Below are 22,751 nucleotides of genomic sequence, written 5' to 3' on the forward strand. Positions count from 1 at the left end.
ACAGCTTATTCAATAGAGAGAACTATTTTGAAGGGAACGCATTTAAACTATTCTTAACATTTTAACTATTTTATTTGACAAACAAAGAGTATTATTATTATTTTTTTAAAAAAAAAGTTTTTAGTTGCAAGAATTTAAAGCATGAGAATTAAAAAAAAAACACAAAACTTACGTAAAAGACAAAATGCAAGTCAACAAATTAAACTTGGCAAACGCAGAGCAATGTCATTTGTTACCAATCGAGGGGATGAAATATATAGTTAGTTGGCTGCCAGAAAACACTACGAAATTTATTTGGTTAGGGATATATATCATATAAGTATTTGGGTAGGAAGCATTTAAATATTTCTTAGTTCAAGGAAATCTCAATATAAAGTAATGGATAATTTTACTTACTAAAAAAAAAGTAAAGGTGCGATAAAATTGAACAAGACTTTGGACGAAACTCTAAGACAGTCTGAAACTGGCTGTATTGTTCATATTAAATATTCTAGTAAACATAATCACAATATGTATATATTGGCTAATGTAACTAAAATTAATAGCTATTTTTCTAATTGTAACAACAGAGCTGATATTTCTTCGCATGATAAAATTAAATTTTACAAACAAAAAGAGGAAACAAGGCTGTTGAAAATTGTAAATTCTATAAAAACAAATGCAGCCAGTTAAGATGGAATTTCTATGCGTGATATTAAGCTTCGTTTTCCATTTTGCAGAAAGCCTTTTTTCAACATAATTAGTACTTGTATCTTAGAAAACGTATTTGTCCAGATATATGGAAGCAAGCAAATGAACGCAACCTAAGATATCAATTCCTGTAAATTTTTAAGATCTGAAACCAATTAGTATTTTATCTGCAGTGTCAAAAATATTAGAATAAAACCCATACTTAATCAATTAACAATTTTTTTTTAATCAATAATCGTAATTCCTGATTCTCAGTCTGGTTTTCGAAAAAGTTTCGATACAACCACATCTCTTGTAAAATTCGTCAATCATATTAGAACTAAACTGTAAGGATTTTGATACTGTTAATCATGCTTTTAGCCAAACTAACATATTCTGAATTCTCTAAGGATGCAATCAGTTTTTTTAAATAGTATCTTAAAAACCGAGCGCACTGTGCTTGTTTAAAAACAAAATTTTGCAATGCCAACAAATCAAATCCAACTTTTTACCTATGAATGCATGGGTACCACAGGGATCCATATTGGGGCCACTGCTTTTCTCTGTTTATGTAGCAGATATGCACAGTGTCCTTAAACATAATACGCTGATGACTTTCAGATATACCTTTCTTCTTCTCCGAGTGATTTTCCCATATTTCAACAAACTTTTAATGAGGAAATTAACATGATTAATCAGTATGCACAAAATCATAACTTAATACTTAATTTAAGCAAATCATCAATTAGTATTTTTGGTAACGATAAAAATCAAGTAAAAGAATTATCTGACATTATTAATATTTAAATAAATGACACCTTTTTGCCAATAGTTACTGAAGCGAAAAAATTGTGAATGTTTTTTGATAATGTCCTCTCATTTCAAACTCACCTTAAACTTGGTATAGCAGATATGCGTTTAAGAAAAATATACTAGTTAAAAAAATATTTGCCACCAAAAACTAAATATTATCTATTCAATTCTCTTGTTTTATCAAATTTTGACTATGGAGATATCGTTTATCACAATTCTCTTAAATTAGGTAACTCTAAATCTATTAAAAAATTACATGCATGAGTTTTTCATTTGATATAGCTTTCAGAAATCACATTACCCCACATTTGAGTAATAATTCGATCTTATCAATGTTTAATAAATGCAAATATAATACGTTTTTGTTTATAGACTAAGTAATAAATAGTGGAGACCCACCATATCTAAGGGTACTTTTTAATGCTCGTGACCAGACTCACTATACTAGAAATAAAGATCAGCCAATAAAAAATCAGCCAATTTTGAAAAATCTTTTAGCTATTTTGCAATACAAATGTGGAATAGTCTTCCACAAGATGTAAAACAAATGTCGCCCAACCTTTTCTAGAACTTTTTTAAATCGCGTCTTCTAGAGGAGTAAAGGAGATAATTTAAACTTATTTATTTTAAGCATGTTGACATATTTGTATGGCATATAAGTGGTTTAAAAAAAAAGCTCCTAATTATTTAAATTATTTTTTATATTTTATTGATGATAATGTTCGCCTGCCTCAGGCGTATCTTAAGTTTCCTCTAACAACTGAAATTTACATTTCATTTTTGCTTGACTCTCGGTTCTCTTTTCTTCCCTCTTGCACACTTTTTTTCTCCTTTTTTTATAATTCTTGCTCCCCTTTGCGCCTCTTACCTTTAGGATGTATGAGTTTTCTTTCTAACTTACACTTACAGTATCGGACAAAATAGAGCGACGAAACAGTTTTTCTCTTTTATTAAAAAAGCAAAAACGCAAGAAGAATTTAAACTCAATAAATCAAATACACTCATTAATAAACATATATTTATTACACAACATACCAAAATTTTTCCGTATAAACAAGATCATAAAAAGAAAAAGAAAAGTTAAATATTTCTATACGACAAAAATTAAGCGATGCTTACAATAAAAATAAAAGAAAACATTATCAGATTGCGCCCTTAATATTTAGTCCACAAGCCTTTATTTGCGATTACCTAGCGGCACCTTTGGGGCATGGAAGAAATTAAATTATCAATTATATCTTGATCAATATTTTTCCATATATTTTTAATTTCTTCAAAAATGTACTCTTTGTTTTTATAGGTTTTACTTCTAAGTTGCCTATCCACAATTTCCCACAGGTTTTCGATCGGGCGATTGGGCTGGCCATTTAAGAATGGCTATTTTATTTTTATTAAACCATTCTTTTATACATTTTTCTGTATGTTTTGGATCATTGTCGTGTTGGAAAACAAAACGTAGTGGCATATTCCATTCCGCATAAGGCACCAATAACATGACATTTTCAAGGATATAATTATACTTAAACCTATCCATAATGCTCTCAATTTGGTAAATTAGTCCCATTTCATAGCCAGAAAAACAACCCCACACTAACACGTTGCCACCTCCATGTTTTACAGTACCTTGGACATACTTTTGGTCAAGTCTTTTACCTGCAATACGACGAACATATTGAACACCATCACTTTTATACAAATTAAACTTTGACTCATCACTAAAAAGTACTTTTTTCCATTGCTCTGGTGTCCAGTGAGCATGTTGTTCTGTAAACAGAAGACGTGCTTTAATATTCTTCTTACTAAGAAGCGGTTTTTTGGCAGGTTTGCATGCTTTTAAGCCTGCTTCAACTAGTCTGCGCTGTATAGCTCGAGAAGAAACATTAGAGCCTCCAGCTTCAGCCAGAATTTGCTTTGCTGACAGAAAAGGATTTGCCTGGGAGATCCTTTTAATTTTTCTATCCAGTTTCTTTGAAGTTTTTCTCGGTCTGTTTTCTGTTAACTACTTTTCCTCTAATTGGATAGTTCTGAATGGTCCTCGACACAACAGATTTTGAAACCCTTAGTTCTTGTTTTATTACGTATTGTAGTGTTCCCATCTTATACGATGCAATAATTCTTTCTTTAAAATCAATAGAAAAGCTTTTACCACGAGGCATTTTTAAACAAAATATAGATTTGATACCGACCAAAACCGATGTTAATCGACTAATGGTATGAACAATATCGATCAAGTCGCTTTATTTTTGTCCATGAAAAAATGCATAAAAACATACAACAATTTACTAATCTCTTGCTATTCATCACAAGAGGTAAAGATTGTTTAAATACGATTAAGAAAGGTATGTACTGATACTACAAAATTGTTCCTAATCATACGAAGTATAGTCACAAAGTTTTTTAGGAATATTATAGCGACGCTTAATTTTTGTCCGATTCTGTATATATGTCAGAATTATATTTAATTTTGTTTTAAGTGTTAATCTGGTTTTAATATTTTATATTTGAACTATATACTATGAACCATGAAATGCATTATACTTTACAAAAGCTTGTATTTAAATGAGTCTTCTGGATCGGTTATATAATTGCTAGGTGGTCCTTATTTGTCATTTGTCATATTTTTTTCTATTATTGTGTTGTAACTATAACTCTGTATCTTGAGGACAAATAAAAAAGTTTTGAATTTGAATTTTGAATTAATTATCAATACTGTCAGATTTTGACATAAGGAAAAAGTGATTTGATTGTTCTTAAAACTGTTTTATTCTTGTCTCTTAGAATTTAAAAAGGTTAATGGTTATTTAAAAAAATAACGACTTTAAACTGTAATATTTTATTATAAAATTAAAAAACTTACCCTATGCATTTACAATTTACCTATGGTTATAACTATTTCCGAATTATTTAGTGTTCGGCATGTATTCTGTTTAACAGATTAAAAATTTATACAGCAGATTTTCTGGGAACCGAGTTTTAAACCATTAAGGTCGACCTTTTGGCCTTTTGGAGAAAAGCAGAAAAATTTGAACATCTCAGAAACTACTACATAATGCATATACGGGGTTTAATTTACTTCTTACCCCTCCCCTAAGAAATAAATCGAATTACCTGTAATCCTATATACATATATATATATTGCTGTAATCAAAGGCGAAGTACGTAGATTCGATACGTCTATCAACATAATTTTCATTACGTAAATCTAATAATGGAAAGCTACGCTACCGATAGTGTAATCCTTTTCATATTTTAATATATCTTCGCCTTGCCTGGTTTGAACTTCTTGAATGATTTTCTCGAGAATAATGCGAAGGCGTTTTAGCCCTTTATATAAAAGATGATTTAAGGCATAAAAATTCTCGAATGTCAGCAGGGAGATGTACGCAGTTTAGAATGAATTAATTAAATTTTTTAAATATACATTTAAAGAATATTCTTACATTTCCCAGATTCAATAAAGAACTATTTAAAAAAAGACTTTCCTATAATATAGCGACTCTTATTAAGACACTTAAAATTTCTAATGAAAGGCTTTTGTTCCAAATTGTATCAAAAGTTATAATTCAATGTTACACCTTATTGCCTGTTTTTCTAACAATATCTAATTTTAGGTTGTAGAATTAGATTTTCTTCCAAAATAAATTTAAAAGTTGTATGGATTATAAGAAAAATTACAGAAATTAGTTGACCATGTGCCATGTGCAAACTGACCTAAATTGTAATGCGGCCTTTTTTAATTAAAAAAAACACAGAAAACTCTAAAAACTCGTTAGTCGGTTTCTTTAAAACTGCCATAGTCGGGACTATAAATTAAACTCCTAAAAAAAAGTCTTGACTCTCAGATGAAAAATGAAAAATGTTCCCCTTAGCTTTAACCATGAGATAAATCATTTGTGAACATTGAATCATCCAAAAATGTAGACAATTCATGGCATATACTGGGAAGATCTCTAAGTATGTACCAGAAATAAAACTTAAAGAAGCATAAAATCTCAAGAAGAAAATTCATACTCAGGTTTAACAGTCAATGTATTGATCACTTTTCTCAAAAAAGGAAACTCATAACTTTTTACCTATAACAAAAAGATATGAAAATAAAGAGCATTTTGATAGCAGACCTCAAGATGGAATCTTATGCCAATTTTCAGATCAACATGGTCATGGTAAATCAAATGATGGTTATTTAAAAAAATTCAAAAAAATTCATCAAAATTATTTAAAAAAATTACGAAATTATCCTAATCAAAGATCTAGCAAGTTTTAATATTATTTGTTTTTAAAATTAAAAAGAATAAGCTAAAAATAAATATATTATTTTTTGTTTTAAAATAAAACCATAATAACCTGTATATATCTATTGATCACTCTAGACAAATGCTTTATAAATTTCTAGAGAATACGTCGTAAGTCTCGGACTTAATTATTTAAATGGGTCGAATTCTTGTGATTTGACTTGTAAATTAGTTCGCAACCAAGACTTACGTTGGCCAGAGGTGTATATTGCTAGACAAATTTTCTAGTTTGTTTGGATTTTTTAATGAGAGATACTGGTAAAGTTGCTCTTCTTCCTTTCCTATCTCACACATAGTATTCTTTTTACAATTTATACTTTAAGTTTCTAAAACTGCCTAAAGTACTGTTAATTACCATTTATATGACGATGATATACAAAAATTATATTAATTTAAGTTGTAGGACCCTATAAAGTGCAGACTTTAAAATAAATTCAGATCTTTAATCACTGCATGTTATTATAGGATCATCTACTAGAATTAGATCCTTTAAAATCAGTAGCTCTTTTATTTTGCAATAAATCACGTAAAATAAATTTAATTAATCACTCTTAATATTGGAAATTCCAACATTTCTTTAAAAATTAATCAAAAAATCTCAGCTTGGTAACATCATGTATTAGAAATTTTATTCGCTTCTGAAATCTCTTTTCTCTCATAAGCAACTTACCTGCCAAGAAAATTTAATAAAATTGAGTTATGCCATGCACTCGTATTGTCCCATTTTAATTTTGCAAATGCTGTTTACGGGTAATATCTAGATTTCGTATAAACCAGGCGAATACAAAATTCTTGTGCTCGATTTATATGTGGTATAAGGCGGTGGAAATATACTTAAGTTCTTTACGTTAAGTTCTTTAAACTTATAACTTTTAACGAGCTTTCAATGAATAACAGAAGCTTAAAAATAATATCCTAAATATCCAGATAAAACATAGTTTACCGTGTTAATTAAAAAAAATATAACCATTTTATTGGGCTAAATTTACTCGCCAGTGGATCTATAATATTTGATTTTATTATTCTTACATTATTAAATGCTTTTTCAATTTAAATTTTTAAATTGCAAATAGAAACTTAGGGAGCGGACATCGCTTTAATTAATTAACTTTTTTATTAGATTAATGACGTGGACCAGATCGGTAAACAGGTATTCTGTAACGAGTTCTCAAAGTAATTTATCATATATAATTAACCTTCGTCTTCCCGGGTGGGGTACAATTGTACCCCATACATCTCTTTTCTTGCATATTTGCCCAAAACAAGCTTATTTTTTGTGAAGAATTTTATTTTCTGTTAATAAAAGTTTTGTAAATATTTACTGCCTTCTAAACCACATTTTTTTCTCGGTTTTTCAAAAATAAAGTTGTTTGAATAGCCTGGGGTATATATACCCCACGTGGGAATGCACGCCTGCTGGCTTGGCAGTGCTTTATACTTCGATCCGGCGCGCGCTGCTTCTAAAAATAGACCTTTAGTTGATTAGAGTGATCGTTGCAGTGTGCGCAGACTTATTTACTGTTTTATTTATTTCAAAGCCATTGAAGTGTTTTGTTTTAGCAGTTAGTTTTGCAAGTTTTGTGGTATTTCGCTTTTTTAAAATTTAATCAAAAATGTCGAATTAGAACGGCTATTATATGCAGACTCCGATGAGGAAAGTTACGGGGAACCGGAAAAAAATTACCATGAGTCGGACCTTATTGAATGCGATAGTGACAGCCAAGCCACATCTGTGGAGCAGGAACAGCAAGAGTCTATGGACGGTGGAAATCTATTTTATAAATCTAAAGATGGTACCCAGTGGTCAAAAGTTCCCTATCCTCAGACACGTAGACGAGCTATAGATATAATAAAGAATAAACTCTTACTCCGTATAGTTCAAATTTTACCACTGAAATTAAATCTTTTTTACTGTTCATGTCAGATAATATATTGAATATATTAGTAGTTCAAACGAATAGAAAAGCTGAAGAGGTAAGTTTCCTTTTTCATTGACCTTATTTAAAATTTTATGTGAAATTATTTATTAGTATTATTAGTTTTCTTTATTGTACTGTTAATTATTAAGAATTATTTTGTTATAGGTAATAAGACAATGGAATGAAAAATATCCACATAAATTGCAACGAACCTGGCAGCTTACCGATTCTACGGAAATCAAGGCGTACCTAGGAATCCTGCTGATCCAAGGAGCGCTTTAAGCAACCAAAGAGCCCCAAAAAATGTTATGGTGTACAGATAAGAAATATGTCAGGCCTATTATTCCGGCAAGTATGTCACGTAATCGATTTCAGTTGCTTACAGCATTTATTCGATTTGACGACTATTCTACTAGACCTCAGCGTAAGATAAACGATAAATTGGCGCCAATTAGAGAAGTTTTTGATGTTCAGAATTGCATCATGGCCTATTCACCTGGGTCACATGTTACTATAGATGAGCAACTTGTTTCCTTCAGAGGGAGATGTCCTTTTCGAGTTTACATGAAAAGTAAGCCCGATAAATATGGCCTTAAAATTTGGGCAATGGCGGATAGTAAAAATTCGTACAGTATAAATTTACAGGTTTATCTTGGTAAAATAAATAACAAACCAAAAAAAAACAGGGTGAGAGAGTGGTTCTGGATCTTGTTGAACCCTTTGGCACTGGATATGGATAATTTTTTTACAAGTCTACCACTGGCAGATAAGCTTGCTGAAAAAAAAACTTACCCTGTGTGGAACCCTCAGAAAAAATAAGTCATATATTCCAAACGAGTTGCAACCCAAATTATTTAGGCCTGAATTTTCTAGTATGTTTGCATTCACAAAAGAACATACTATTGTGTCTTATACACCTAGCAAAGGCAAAGCAGTTATTTTATTGTCTACGGAAAATCATGATGATACTGTTGCAGATGAAAAATATAAGAATAATCCTCATATTATACTTCATTATAATGATACAAAGGGTGCTGTAGACACCACAGATAAAATGGTAAAGTAATACTCTGCTCGCAGAATTTGCAATCGATGGCCAATGGCAATTTTTCGCCAATTATTAGATATTGCGCCACTAAACTCTTTTATTTTATGGGACATCAACTATCCAAAAATCAAAAAATCTAAGGACGACCGACGATATTTTTTGTTTCAGTTAGGAGAATCTTTGGTAAAAGAATATATTGTACGAAGATATAATAACTCAGGACGCTAAGGCAGTATATGCGCGATGTTGTTCCAGACTTGGCGTCTCCTCCAGTTGAAAACCAAAATGAAAGACTTAAAGTGGACGTTGTTATCTCTGTGATCGAAATAGAGATCGCAAATCTAGACAACTTTGCAAGGAGTGTCAAAATTTCGTATGCGCGCAACACCATGTAAAAGAAGTGAAGTGTGTTAAGTGCAAAGAAAATTAACTATGTTTTTTCATAATTTGATTAGTTACAAAAACATGTAATCAGTAGTATCATTTTCATGATGGGGTACAAATGTACCCCACTTGGGACTTTACGAAACTTTTCTAACGTGGGAAGACGAAGGTTAAAAAAACAATAAAATAACTTTAGGGCTCAAAAAATCTCTTTGCTTAAACCTTTGCAAGTGATCATAAAGTGGTATTTGCAGAGAAAAAAATTTAGATAAATTTAAAAGTAATTAAAGTTCAGCTCTTCTTTTTAAAAAAAAAAAATATTTTTTTCGCATATTAATTATTTTATTTATTTGAAAAAAAAAATTTCTTTTTTACAAAAATTCATAATCAAATCTTACCCTGTAATAAATGTTGTATATAAATTGGTATATTGTATATAAAACTCCTTTGTACTCGACAAAGAATCTATATTTCTTCAGAAGAATAAAACTAAACCAAAATTTTATGTTATATTTTAATTAATAATTGGCAAAAATTAATTTAAGTGAAAAGAAAAAAAAATATTTGAACAAAATTTCTAAAATACATTAAATATATTTAAAATAATTCAAAAAAAGTAAGTAAATATCTTTTTTTACAAAAAATTAAGAAGAAGTATCTATCGGTATATTTAGAAATTATTTAATTTAGTTTATTTTTATATTATACCTATTCCAAAATTAAACATATTATGGTTTAGCGTTACGTATAACTAGTACTATTTTTAGAAAATCAAAAAAAAAATTAAAAAGTGTTATTTAGGTTTTTTGATATTGCCGTGGAAAAACTTTGCATTTTTTGTATACTGAATCGCTAAAATTTAAAAATTTAGTTAGATATGGCTCTCTTGTTGTGTTATTGGCTTGTCAGTATGAGTTTTATTACAAAAAAATTCGATCATGAATTAACATTTACAAATACCGAAAATGTTTTTTCCAGCAATAAATAAACAAATAAACAAATAATATTTTAAACAATAAAAATAGTTTCATTCATTAAAAAATAGGGCATTAACCCCTATCCCAACTCAATGGTCATTACTACGGCTTTACAAATCAAACTAGAGGTCACATTGTATGTGGCATACGTAATATATACCGCAAACTGATTTACGAGCAAATTACACGAACGAAACAATGTGCGTGGCATTTTTATTTAAAATATATGAAAGGTCCAACCTTGGTAGAATACTTGGAGATTAATGATCTAATATCTACAATAAAGACGTGTTTAGTCTCTCATGACGTATCCTGCATTTAAGGATTTGTTAAAATTACTTCAGAAAATTACTTAGATTAGAGCGTGACATTTGTGATTAATTAGTTATGAACTACAGTAAGTTTTCTTGGCTCGAACATTTTTTGTTACTTATACAAATATCTAGTCAAATAGGAGCAAAGTCCATATTTACTGCTGAAATAAATTTACTTGAACAATATTTAAATGAACTAATAAACAGTTCAGTAATTTTATACATAAATGGCTTCATTTGGAAAGAGTTTTTGTGTTTTACAAACGCTAAAATGTGTGCAAATATGAAGTCTCCAATAAAAATTTTAAAATATTTATTAAAAATTTTCGCAGGATTCGTTAGGGAGTGTATTGATGACGGTATTTTAAAAAACAGCAAAATCGTGTCTTTCAAGTATTTCTTGTCTTTGCACTTCAGACACAATATTACAGCGTTGTGTGTGTGTACACTTCACTGTGAAAAATCCGACTGCTATATTATACTTAACGCTCGAGATCTTGAGCCAAACTCAATCTAAAGGAAAACAATAAGTACGGAGAAAACATATTGAAAAGATAAATCATTTGATATATATTGACAGGGTACCTGAAATTGTTTCTTTCTATTGCTACCTTCTTTATACCTGGAGATACAAAGAGGATTAAAGTAGCACAGTCAATGACGCTTAAATTATCACATGATTGAGTATCGCAGTTTCGTGTTATTTAAAAATGTAAGGTTTTTTTAAATGAACCACCCTGGAAATTATTATATCAATTAAAAATATTATTTTGAAATATGTACCATGAACTTCTTAACAAATTTAACAAAATTTAAAAAGTCTTTATACTATTCAAAGAATGTTAAAAAAGCTTCAGTACATTCCCTATAAATACCCGCATATTAAAATATTGTTACCAGGAGAAACTCAAGGAACATCGTCACTTTTATCAGTGATTGAGAATCACTTATATTGATAGAATAGTATGTTAAGGTACATTTTGTGAATGAAATCTTATTGTTTGATCTAATTTATATCAAGTCAAATAGTAGAACCCTCAATATACAGTATCGGACAAAAATTAAGCGACGCTATAATATTCCTAAAAAACTTTTTGACTGTACCTCGTATTATTAGGAACAATTTTGTAGTATCAGTACTTACCTTTGTTAATCGTATTTAAATATTCTTTGCCTCTTGTGATGAATAGCAAGAGATTAGTAAATTGTTGTATGTTTTTATGCATTTTTTCATGGACAAAAATAAAGCGACTTGATCAATATTGTTCATAACATTAGTAGATAAACATCTGTTTTGGTCAGTATCAAATCTATATTTTGTTTAAAAATGCCTCGTGGTAAAAGTTTTTCTATTGATCTTAAAGAAAGAATTATTGCATCGTATAAGATGGGAACACCACAATACGTAATAAAACAAGAACTAAGGGTTTCAAAATCTGTTGTGTCGAGGACCATTCAGAACTATCGAATTAGAGGAAAAGTAGTTAACCGAAAACAGACCGAGAAAAACTTCAAAGAAACTGGATAGAAAAATTAAAAGGATCTCCCAGGCAAATCCTTTTCTGTCAGCAAAGCAAATTCTGGCTGAAGCTGGGGGCTCTAATGTTTCCTCTCGAACGATACATCGTAGACTAGTTGAAGCAGGCTTAAAAGCATGCAAACCTGCCAAAAAACCGCTTCTTAGTAACAAGAATATTAAAGCACGTCTTCTGTTTGCAGAACAACATGCTCACTGGACACCAGAGTAATGGAAAAAAGTACTTTTTAGTGATGAGTCAAAGTTAAATTTGTATAAAAGTGATGGTGTTCAATATGTTCGTCGTATTGCAGGTAAAAGACTTGACCCAAAGTATGTCCAAGGTACTGTAAAACATGGAGGTAGCAACGTGTTAGTGTCGGGTTGTTTCTCTGGCTATGATATGGGACCAATTTACCAAATTGAGAGCATTATGGATAGGTTTAAGTATAAATATATCCTTGAAAATGTCATGCTACCTTATGCGGAATGGAATATGCCACTACGTTTTGTTTTCCAACATGACAATGATCCAAAACATACAGCAAAATGTATAAAAGAATGGTTTAGTGAAAATAAAATAGCCATTCTTAAATGGCCAGCCCAATTGCCTATCTTAAGCCGATCGAAAACCTGTGGCAAATTGTGGATAGGCATTAGAAGCAAAACCTATAAAAACAAAGAATAAAAAAGAAAAAATATTGTTTAAGATATAATTGATAATTTAATTTCTTCCATGCCTCAAAGGTGCCGCCAGGTAATCTCAAATAAAGGCTTGTGGACTAAATATTAAGGGCGCAATCTGATAATGTTTTCTTTTATTTTTATTGTAAGCGTCGCTTAATTTTTGTCGTATAGAAATATTTAACTTTTCTTTTTCTTTTTATGATCTTGTTTATACGGAAGAATTTTGGTATGTTATGTAATAAATATAGGTTTATTAATGAGTGTATTTGTTCTATTGAGTTTTAATTCTTCTTGCGTTTTTGCTTTTTTAATAACAGAAAAAACTGTATCGTCGCTCTATTTTTGTCCGATACTGTATGTATAAGGGTGTTTAAAGAGGAAGAAGGTATACTGATCTTATATAATTTGGCGTGTTGGAAGAATTCCTATATGACCTTCTATCGGACTCTCGATGTCACTTACAAATTTAACGAGATCGAGCACCCTCGCATAATTTTGGTGTAGTTTCTTGGCCTGCAAGATTCCCTGATTTGACACCGCTTGACTTTTAAAACAGAAGTTTAAAAAATCAAGTTAGTAAAACTGCAAGATAGTATTCAGAAATAAAATAGTCTCAATCGATGGCAGACTTATTTCAAAACCCCCTAATCTTGTATTCCAGTACAGAAAAGTGCATAGGGTGTGGCCGTTTGTAGTCTACTTGATCTCCGTAAAGAATGTTTATAGTTTCGTTATTTTGAACTTAACAGAAAAATATAATTTCTTGTCAGGAAGAGATTTTTATTTTTATAGGTTACGTGGTAGATTCATAGTATGCACATAAAACGTACAACATTTGTACGGCACCATACTCCATAGTATGTGCTATTCTATACTAGACCAAAAGTTAAAAAAATTATTTATTTTCAGCCTCGTGTCATAAAGAAGAACAATTTTTAAAGATCTTAAAAAAAAAAGAATCCAATTGTTTTTAGTTTCTCATAGTTGGTAATTCAGTTGTTTGTTTGTTTGTTTTTATTGTGATAATTATTTGAAAAATTGCATTTCATCAACTTTGCTAATTATCTTTATATCTTTAGAAGTAAAGATGTTAGCAATTATGCAGACATAATTTCAGTCACTGTATTTATAGGGTTTCCAGTAAAAAAAATATATATGAGGATATCTGAAACAGTTAAAGATACAGGGTGGCCCGATGAAGAAGTTCCGCAATCAAGTGCCTATAAATAATCTGTTATCTACTTCTTTGATACACAGAGAGAATTCTCGGATACACAGAGAGAAAAGAAAGAACTGCGTTTTACAAAATCCTTTATATCTAGTTTATTATAAAAGATATAATACCGAAATTTTTACAGTGGAGATAAAAAATTAGCAAAAAATTTAAAATTAAGTAAAAAATGGTTTGTTTTCCTTATAAGCACCATGTTAATTATTAATTTTCACATTTCTTAATTTTCCCTTAGCTTTTCAACCATGTATAACATGTTTATGTTTATTGAAGATAATTAAAATTATAATATATAAATAAAATTAACAAAATTAAAAATTTATGGTAGCAGACTTTGATATTTCTATTAATTATGACTTTAAATTATTATTGATCATACAACGAATATTGCAAACGAACAAGCTTTTACAACAGCTTGTTTCCGCTCCTTTTCGGTTTCGTATATACAGTGGTGGCCAAAAAAATAAGAGTGCCTGGTTTTATTTGAATATTTCTAATAATATATTGTGCTACATAGAGAAAAAAACAATAACGATTTCATATTTCTACAGCATATGCCATCATTGATAAAAAAATAAATATACGTTATTCTTTGCGAGTTCAATTTGTAATTGTAAATAAATAATTTATTTCTTACACGTTTCATGGTGGACAAAAAAATAAGAGTATTTTTCAAAAATGACAACAAAAACGATAGCATTAGGTAAGTGAGTCAGTACTTGGTAGAATAACCTTTATTCTTAAGGACGGCTGTGCATTTTCGTGGCATCGTGATCAACTTTTGGCATGTTTCAACTGGGATGGAATACCAAGCTTCCTGAACTTTCTTCTATAAATCTTGATTATTTGTTGTTCTTTTACAAGCTACTTGGTTTTTCAGCTCCTTCCAAAGGTTTTCAATAGGGTTAAGATCGGACGATTGTGATGGTCATTCTAGAACCAAAACCCTATTTCGTGTAAAACATTGCTTAACAATCCATGCCGTATGTTTAGGGTGGTTATCTTGTTGATACACCCACCTTATAGGCACGTTTTCTTTGGCATATGGTAGCATAACTCTATCCAAGATATCCAAATAAATTTCTTTTGTCATGGTCTCTATAATCCAAAATATGGGACCTACCCCATTGTAGGAAAAACAGCCCCACAGTTTGATATTTCCACCTCAGTGTTTAACTGTGCCTATTGTGTTCCTAGGATTATATTGTTCATTCTTCCTCTTTCTAACGAACAATCTTTCATCTGATCCGAATAAGTTGATCTTCATCTTATCACTTAAAAGAATGTTGCAACAATTTCCTTGAAAATTTTCATTAAAATTATTCCTAATAAATGCCAGTCTTTGTTTTATATTCTCTTTGCTGAGAAATAGGACTTTTCTGACCACTTGACCATATAATTTTTGGTCTTGCAAACGTCTTTTTATCGTCCTAGTGCTAATACTGAGGCTTAAGTTTTGTTTTATAGAGGTTTAGATGGGGAAAAAGGTTGTTTACTGACTTCGCGTACAATAAGCTTATCAAGTCTTCCGTGTGGTTTTTCTTAGACGGCCTCGATTTTCAGGAACATTTTCCGTTTTATTTTGTATTTGTAAAACTCTGGAGATTACACAAGGTGATCTTTTAGGCACATATGCAATAAATGCATAGGATTTATTTTGACTCAATTGCAAAATTAGACGCTTTTCTTCGGGACTACAATGCTTTGCGCGATACATATTTACCAACGCGATGGAACGATCTTGTTGAAACTGACTTGTATTTATGGAAAATATCACAAACAAACCTTTTATCTGAATAAACAGATACCAAATAGTTACGATAAAGAAGCACTCTTATTTTTTTGTCCACAAGATTTTTAAACAATAATGAAAAAAAACTTAAAGATAAGGCATTCTTGGTTTATTTATAAATTTTATCAAGTAAAAAGATTAAATACCGGAAGAAAATGCGTAGTATTTAAGCTAATTCAATTTGATTTGAAATTTGATGTGCACTCTTATTTTTTTGGCCACAACTGTATATACCACAATATTGAGAAAAAGCCATGTAAAAAAAATCAAGCGGTCTCATGTCAGGGAGTCTCGCAGGCCATCTTACTGCTCCTAGGTTTTCTATCCACTTGTTAAGAAATTCGTTATTTAAAAATTCTGTGATAATACCTCCATTATGTGGCGGAGCGCCCTCTTTATTGCAAAATGCAAGTTTTGGAGGGTAGCTATGTTCCATAATTCCGCTACGTTAGTGTATGAGAAATTCAAATAACTCTTGAATTTTTAGTTGTAAATATAAACAACGGGATTAATTACGTGGGTATCTACAATATTTAACGAGATTTTAAATCTAAACCTGTCATGGTGCCTAACTTCACAAACTAGCCGTAGACTTTCGAGCAACTTCGCATTTTTTGCAGATAATGTTTGATCTTTGTTGTAATTTTTTTGTGCTACAATGAGCACACCTGCGTCTTTTATAGGTAAGTAAGTTCCAACATTATTAAGTCGTACAGCATTAAAAACAGTAGGTCTACCATCCGAATGATTTCTTTTTCTTGCACGTCCAAATTGTGAAATTGGCCCGGCCTTTAGTCGTCCACAGAATGAACCTATTAGCTCTGTCGCTAATTTTGATCGGAATTACAAATGAGTCATGGGCTTATCCTTGCTGTTCGATTGCTTGACAGTTGTTTGATACATTATATAGCTATTTACAATACATGAGTCTAAAAGGTAATAGAGAATTCTCATCCACCATCTTCTACTTTTCCATGAAATACTATAAGCTGAAAGCAGTTGGTCGAAATGATCAACTCCACCCATATAGCGATTATAGTCAGCAATTCCTTCAGGACATTTGACATTGGCTCTTTCTCCTGTTTTTTGCTTTCGCAGAACCTTAGTTTCTTTGAAGGGATTATGCATAGTACTTATAATACAAACTTCTTACCCCTGTCTTTCCACTTAGATATTCCCAAATTCCCTTGTAGGAGCCCATCTATTTCTCCAATACTCATATTTTTATCATCTTTTAGCATAGTCCTTGGAAACAATTTTCTAGTTTGTCGAATGGTGGAGCATAAAAAGAATTTTTTTTCCAAAAGCTTTCTTTCCAGCGGTATTGATGAAAAAAAGTTGCCAAAGAAAAGACAATATCCGAGCCCTTCAAAAAACTGTGATAATTTTAATACTACTCTTTCTCCTAAACTCATAGCTGTCCCTTCTTTTTCAGCTCCTTCATATAAATACATCCCTAAACAGTAACTTGAAATAATCAAAATAAAGTCATCATAATTTTCTTAGATATTTTATGTCTTACCTGTAACACCACATGCTATCACCCACATTTTGAATCCCCGTTTTATGCGCTTCATTGGCATATATTGCCTCAAACTGCTTCGTCCTTTAAATTTTATCATTGATTCATCGACGGAGAGGAATCTTGATGGACAAAAAATAAGCCTTAAATGTTTTGTGACGTACTCTAAAAATGGCTTTACTTTATAGAGCTTATCGTAATCTTCTTCTCCCTTTTTTGGCATACAAGTATTATTATTTAGGTGCAAGAAGCGCGTAATTTTGAGAAACCTTTTGACAGTCAATACATTTTTTATTCGCGTCACTTCAAAATTCTGGTCGCAGCTCCTCATTAACACTATCAATATGCAACAATAATATAATTAAATAAATAAAATAATGATTAAGTAAATTTTAAAATGTATTGAACCTAGATCACAAACAACCTATAGGTGTAAAAATATAAACTTTTACCAATTTGTTCTTGAAAACGAAGCAGTTTTGACCTAAGGTAAGCTATTTTAAACCAGCTTATATTTTGACCTGAGAAGGATGCGCTGAGATTTTGTATCCACATATTTTACAGAATTAGAGTAAGGGCGACAAATATGGAATAGGTCAGTAATATGGAATAGTTGTAAATTAGAAAAACTAGCAAGCGCCCTCTATTAATTGCACGTTGAAAGTGCATTCTTCTATGGTTTTTTTCAATCCGTCTCTAGTTTGTTTTGTTGGCTCACCATGGACAGCCGTTTTTTTTGTGGCATCATAAAAGTTTTGCAGATCTTGTTGTTTCCGTGTGTTAGTGATAAGATACTTATTTTTTATTCAAACTGTTGTGCATTTGTGACAGTTCAAACATCATAGTTTACAATACTTTTTAGGTAAGTTTGTTCTTTAACATAGAAATATTTTTTTAGAATATTATAAGATTAGGTTATGAGGGTCGTTTTTGAGCCATAAATATGAAATAGTATTCCATATTAGTATCCCTTAGTATCCCATTATGAATACTAAAATAGTGATATTTTGTTGCTATAAAAGGATTTCTAAATTTGCTTTTATACTAAATAATATATCAATAACAATTATTGTAACTAAAAAAGCAAAAGAACAGTAAATGCAGTAATAAACAGAAGAGAGGCCATTGTAAACCTATTAAATCTTGTGCTTGTACTCTGCGTTAGAAACCTCAATTTTTATATGATGAAATAGAAATATGTGATTTTTTTAAATTTCAGTATGATGTCAAAAGGTAGTCGAAAAAGAAAATGTTACGAAAAAAAATGATATGATACAAGCAATTTATGCTGTTACTGGAACAGAAAATGGGGTACCTGCAGGCAGCCAAAACTTACAATTTTCCCAGAACAGCCCTTTTTAGACATTGTCAGAAAAACGAAGATCCAGATATCTCTGCTGAAACAAAACTAGGTCGACCAACAGTGCTTACAAAAGAACTAGAAGATGAACTTATAATGTACTTACTTCATATGGAAAGTAAGTATTTTCGTTTAACAAGAAACGACATAAGGAATATGGCATATCAGCTTGCTGTTAAAAATATCTGCCAAATCCTTTTGGCAAAGAAACAGCTGGAAAAGGCTGGCTTAGGCTGTTTATGAGACGGCACTCAGATACATTGTCATTTAGAAGACCTACAGGCACATCTTTTGCTAGAGCCAAGGGCTTTTCCAAAGAAAACGTTCAGTCATTTTTTACTATCTCAACGAATGAATATAAAAAACATAACTATTCAGCAGACCGCGTTTTCAACGTTGACGAGAGTGGTCTCTCTATAATGCCTTCAAAGATACCAGAAGTAATTGCACGTAAAGGTAAACGACAAATTGGTAGCATGACTTCCGCAGAATGAGGCTCACTAATTACAGTAGTATTTTGTATGAGTGCAGGGAACAATTTTGTTTCACCCTTAGTTATATTCCCCAGAAAAAACTTAAGCCCGCAGCTTACAAAGGGGGCTCCACCTGGGACAAAGTTCGAATGTCATCCATCAGGGTGGATACAAAATAACATTTTTATGGAAATAACAAAATGGTTTGAACATTTTGTAGCGACAGTAAAGCCTACACCTGAATCTCCAGTTATGCTCGTATTAGACGGTTATAACTCGCATACTCGCAATATTGATGTCATTAATATGGCCAGAGAAAATAATGTAACGATTGTGTGCTTACCGCCACATTCAACACATAAACTTCAGCCCCTTGACAAATCTTTTATGGGACCATTCAAAGCTCATTACAGTGAGGAGATAAGAACGTGGGTACGACAAAATGCCAGACCAGTAACTGCATTTGATGTGATAGAAATTTTCGGCAAGGCTTATTTAAGAGTTTAGCGTGGTGAGATTACTGTTAATGGTTTTAAAGCTACCGAAATTTTTCGTCTTAATCCAATTGTCTTTCGTGAATCTAACTTTCTTGCCTCCAAAACTATCGAAAAAGATGAAGTTGATACTGTTGTCCCTCTTCCAGTACCTCAAGATACTGAAAATCTGACGCCACCAACAAATATTGTAACTCCTGAGATGGTCTCGCCTGTCCCAATCATTTGTAAAAAAATCAGCAACCAAGGACGAAAAGCAGGGAAAGCTACCGTAATAACTGCCGTAATAACTGCGTCACCTTACAAAACAGAATTGGAATCATCCGCAAAAGCAACTGTTCAACTACATCAAAACTTCAAGTTAAAAAACAAATTGGGCAGAGTAAAACAAGCTTGACTGATTCCGATACTCCCAGCACGTCAACAGCCATCTCATCAAGAAGTCAAGCTAAGCGTAGGAAAAAAAATTTGGGATACAGTTCAGAAAAATCAAGTAGCTCTTCTGAAAAAGACTTTGTGGCAGATGATGACTCAGATGATTTATTATGTACTGGCGAAAATTGTGAAAAAGTTCCGGATGTTTCTGATAATCCAGAGTGCTTGTTTTATGGTGGAAAGTTTTTGGAAAGCAAAAAATCCGAGAAACAGTGGATGTTCCATATCCGTTGTTTATTTACATTACACCGCATAGCTGTATTATTATTTGTTACCTTTTTTTTTGCCGGCTCGAAACCGACGGCATTTACGGAATTTATTGTATCTCAGGCCAGTCGAAAATATACTCTCGTAAATTAAGGTTGTGTATTATTTCAAATTAAATACATACACATCATTGGCGCAGTCGATCTTACGGACCTAAATTGTTAAAAGTAGTCGGCGAAAATGTCATCTTTTCTCGGAAATTTAAGTACGTTTGATCCGGAAAAGTCGGATTACGCGATATTTTCCGAGCGGCTAAAACAGTTTTTCGTGGCAAATGGTATAACGGAGAACGACAAAATGCGTGCGACTCTTCTAAATACATTAAATGAAGATTGTTACGTGTTGTTACGAAATTTGTGTGTACCGAAAACGCCACCGGAAGTGAAATTCCAGGATTTGGATAAATTGTTATTAAAGTATTTTGCTCCAGTGCGGTCCTATTTTTCGGAGAGAAGTAAATTTTACTCTGCTCAAAGAGAGCCCGGTGAAAAAGTGTGTGATTGGGCAGCTCGTGTGAAAAATGTAGTGAGTAATTGCGGATTTGAGGCTACAATAACTCTCAGTACGCTAATGAGAGATATTTTTGGCGATTGGTATTAATGACGTGCGTTTTTCCGCTCGCTTGTTTAAAGAAAATGCCATCAGTAGGGACTGTACGTTTCAGTTTATGGAAAAAATTGCTTTAGCAAAGGAGTCTGCGGTCGCTGATCATAAAAAGCGCGCATCCAAGGAGTCTCAGGCCCCGATTAAAACAGAACTAGAGGTAATATATTATAATCAAAATCCAGGTACCTCTCGTCAAAATCGGGGTAAGTCAAAATCTAAATATACTGTTAAAAGAGACCACCAAGAAAAAGGGGCTCTACTAAAATGTTCGGTGTGTGGGCGTGCAAATCACGTTTTTTCTAACTGTGCTTATCGTAGCTGTTTCTGTCACAAATGTGGAATCAAAGGCCATTTGGCACCTATGTGCAAGAAGGTACCCGGTCATAATTTTTTTGCAAGAAAACCTTTTGCAAGACTCATCTGATGAGAATGACGAGATGTGCTTTAACATTAAGAGTAATTCTTTGCAGGATTCTTCATCATATTATAATAAGTTGCGTTATAATTCTAAAGGTAACAAATAATACAGCTATGCGGTGTAATGTAAATAAACAACGGATATGAAACACAGTGCAAATCCTGCAACTCATGGTGTCATTTGCAATGTACCCCATATGTATCTGGCATTTATATTTGCGATTTCTGCCAATAGATTTAGTATTTAATTTAGTTTTCTAAGTATTCCATATTTGTGACCCTATTTTTAAAAAAGGGAATAATTAATATTTTAGTTTCTTTATTACGATTTGTGAAACGTTTTTATTTTTTACAAATACAAGTTATAATAGCTTAATATAACATGTTGTTTAATTACTTTTAATATTTTTGTGTTAAAAAAATAAAAAAGTTCTTATAATTTTGCAGTTTAAAAAAAAAGTATTCCATATTTGTCGCCCTTACTCTATAGAATTTTTTGAAATAGATTAAATATTGCATTATAGAATAACACGAATAAATCTTAGAATGTAACAAATTGTATAGGAATGGCAAATCAGTTGACTCTCTGATTAAAAAATTTGTATTCTAATGTATTGTGTTCTATTTTCTAACTTAAATTATGGCTATAGAGAGTATTGACACCTCTTTAGAAAATAATAACATATACAGGGTGTCCCAAAAGTGATGGATCAAACTCAAACAGAGGATAGAGGGAGTCATTTTCAATCAAAATCACCCCCTATGTCGTTATGCAATTGTGAATAGTTTAAAAGTTATAGCCATTTTTATGTATTTTTTAAATTCAAGCATACTGTCAAATAAAAGCTTATAAAAAAATTATACAGTGGATTAAACAATGCGTTTTTTTGTTTGTTTTTATCTAGAAGTGATGTACCTTTCTAATAATAATATTTTTTTAAATATTACTTTTCGAAAGAGCTAAAAAAAAAATTCTTTTTGGACTTTTTACAACTTTAAAAATAAGTACCCTTAACTTTGATGCCATTTTTTTCTCAAAAATGTAAGACATTAGAGTGACCCTGTAGCTTAAAAACTTCTACGTTTCATACCGATTCCAGCAAGGCATAACTTAAATACATTATTTCTTATTGGCTAATTAAATTTTGAGTTTTTCAAAAAAGAGGCAAAAAAGAATTTTATGGCGAAATCAATATTTACCAATTTTTTAAAATAAATAATTGTGTTTTGTTGGGTTGGTGGATTGCAATAAGGTACAAAAAACATTAGAAAATAATAATAATAATAATAATAATAATAATAATAATAATAATAATAATATTCTTCATTTAGCACTTGGCTAATACATTCAATTTGCTAAATTTAGTAGTATAAAAAATAAGTAAAACCTATAGTAATACATAAACTGTACATCACATAACGCTATTTCTAAATAAATGTTTTTTAACATTCTTATTAAATAACCTTAAATTACTTGCGTTCTTGATTTCTAATGGAAGAGAGTTAAAAGCTTGCAACCCTTCAAAAAACAATGA

The 22,751-nt window shown here is 31.2% G+C and overlaps 1 protein-coding gene across 4 annotated transcripts in view; it reads right to left on the reverse strand.

Annotated features, from left to right (window-relative positions):
• Window positions 1-22,751, reverse strand: part of LOC126749572 (insulin-like peptide receptor) — a 434,160-nt gene that overhangs the window by 199,897 nt on the left and 211,512 nt on the right. The gene's annotated exons all lie outside the window — the stretch shown is intronic.

This window comes from Anthonomus grandis, chromosome 2 (genome assembly GCF_022605725.1).
Source record: "Anthonomus grandis grandis chromosome 2, icAntGran1.3, whole genome shotgun sequence".
Lineage (NCBI taxonomy): Eukaryota > Metazoa > Arthropoda > Insecta > Coleoptera > Curculionidae > Anthonomus > Anthonomus grandis.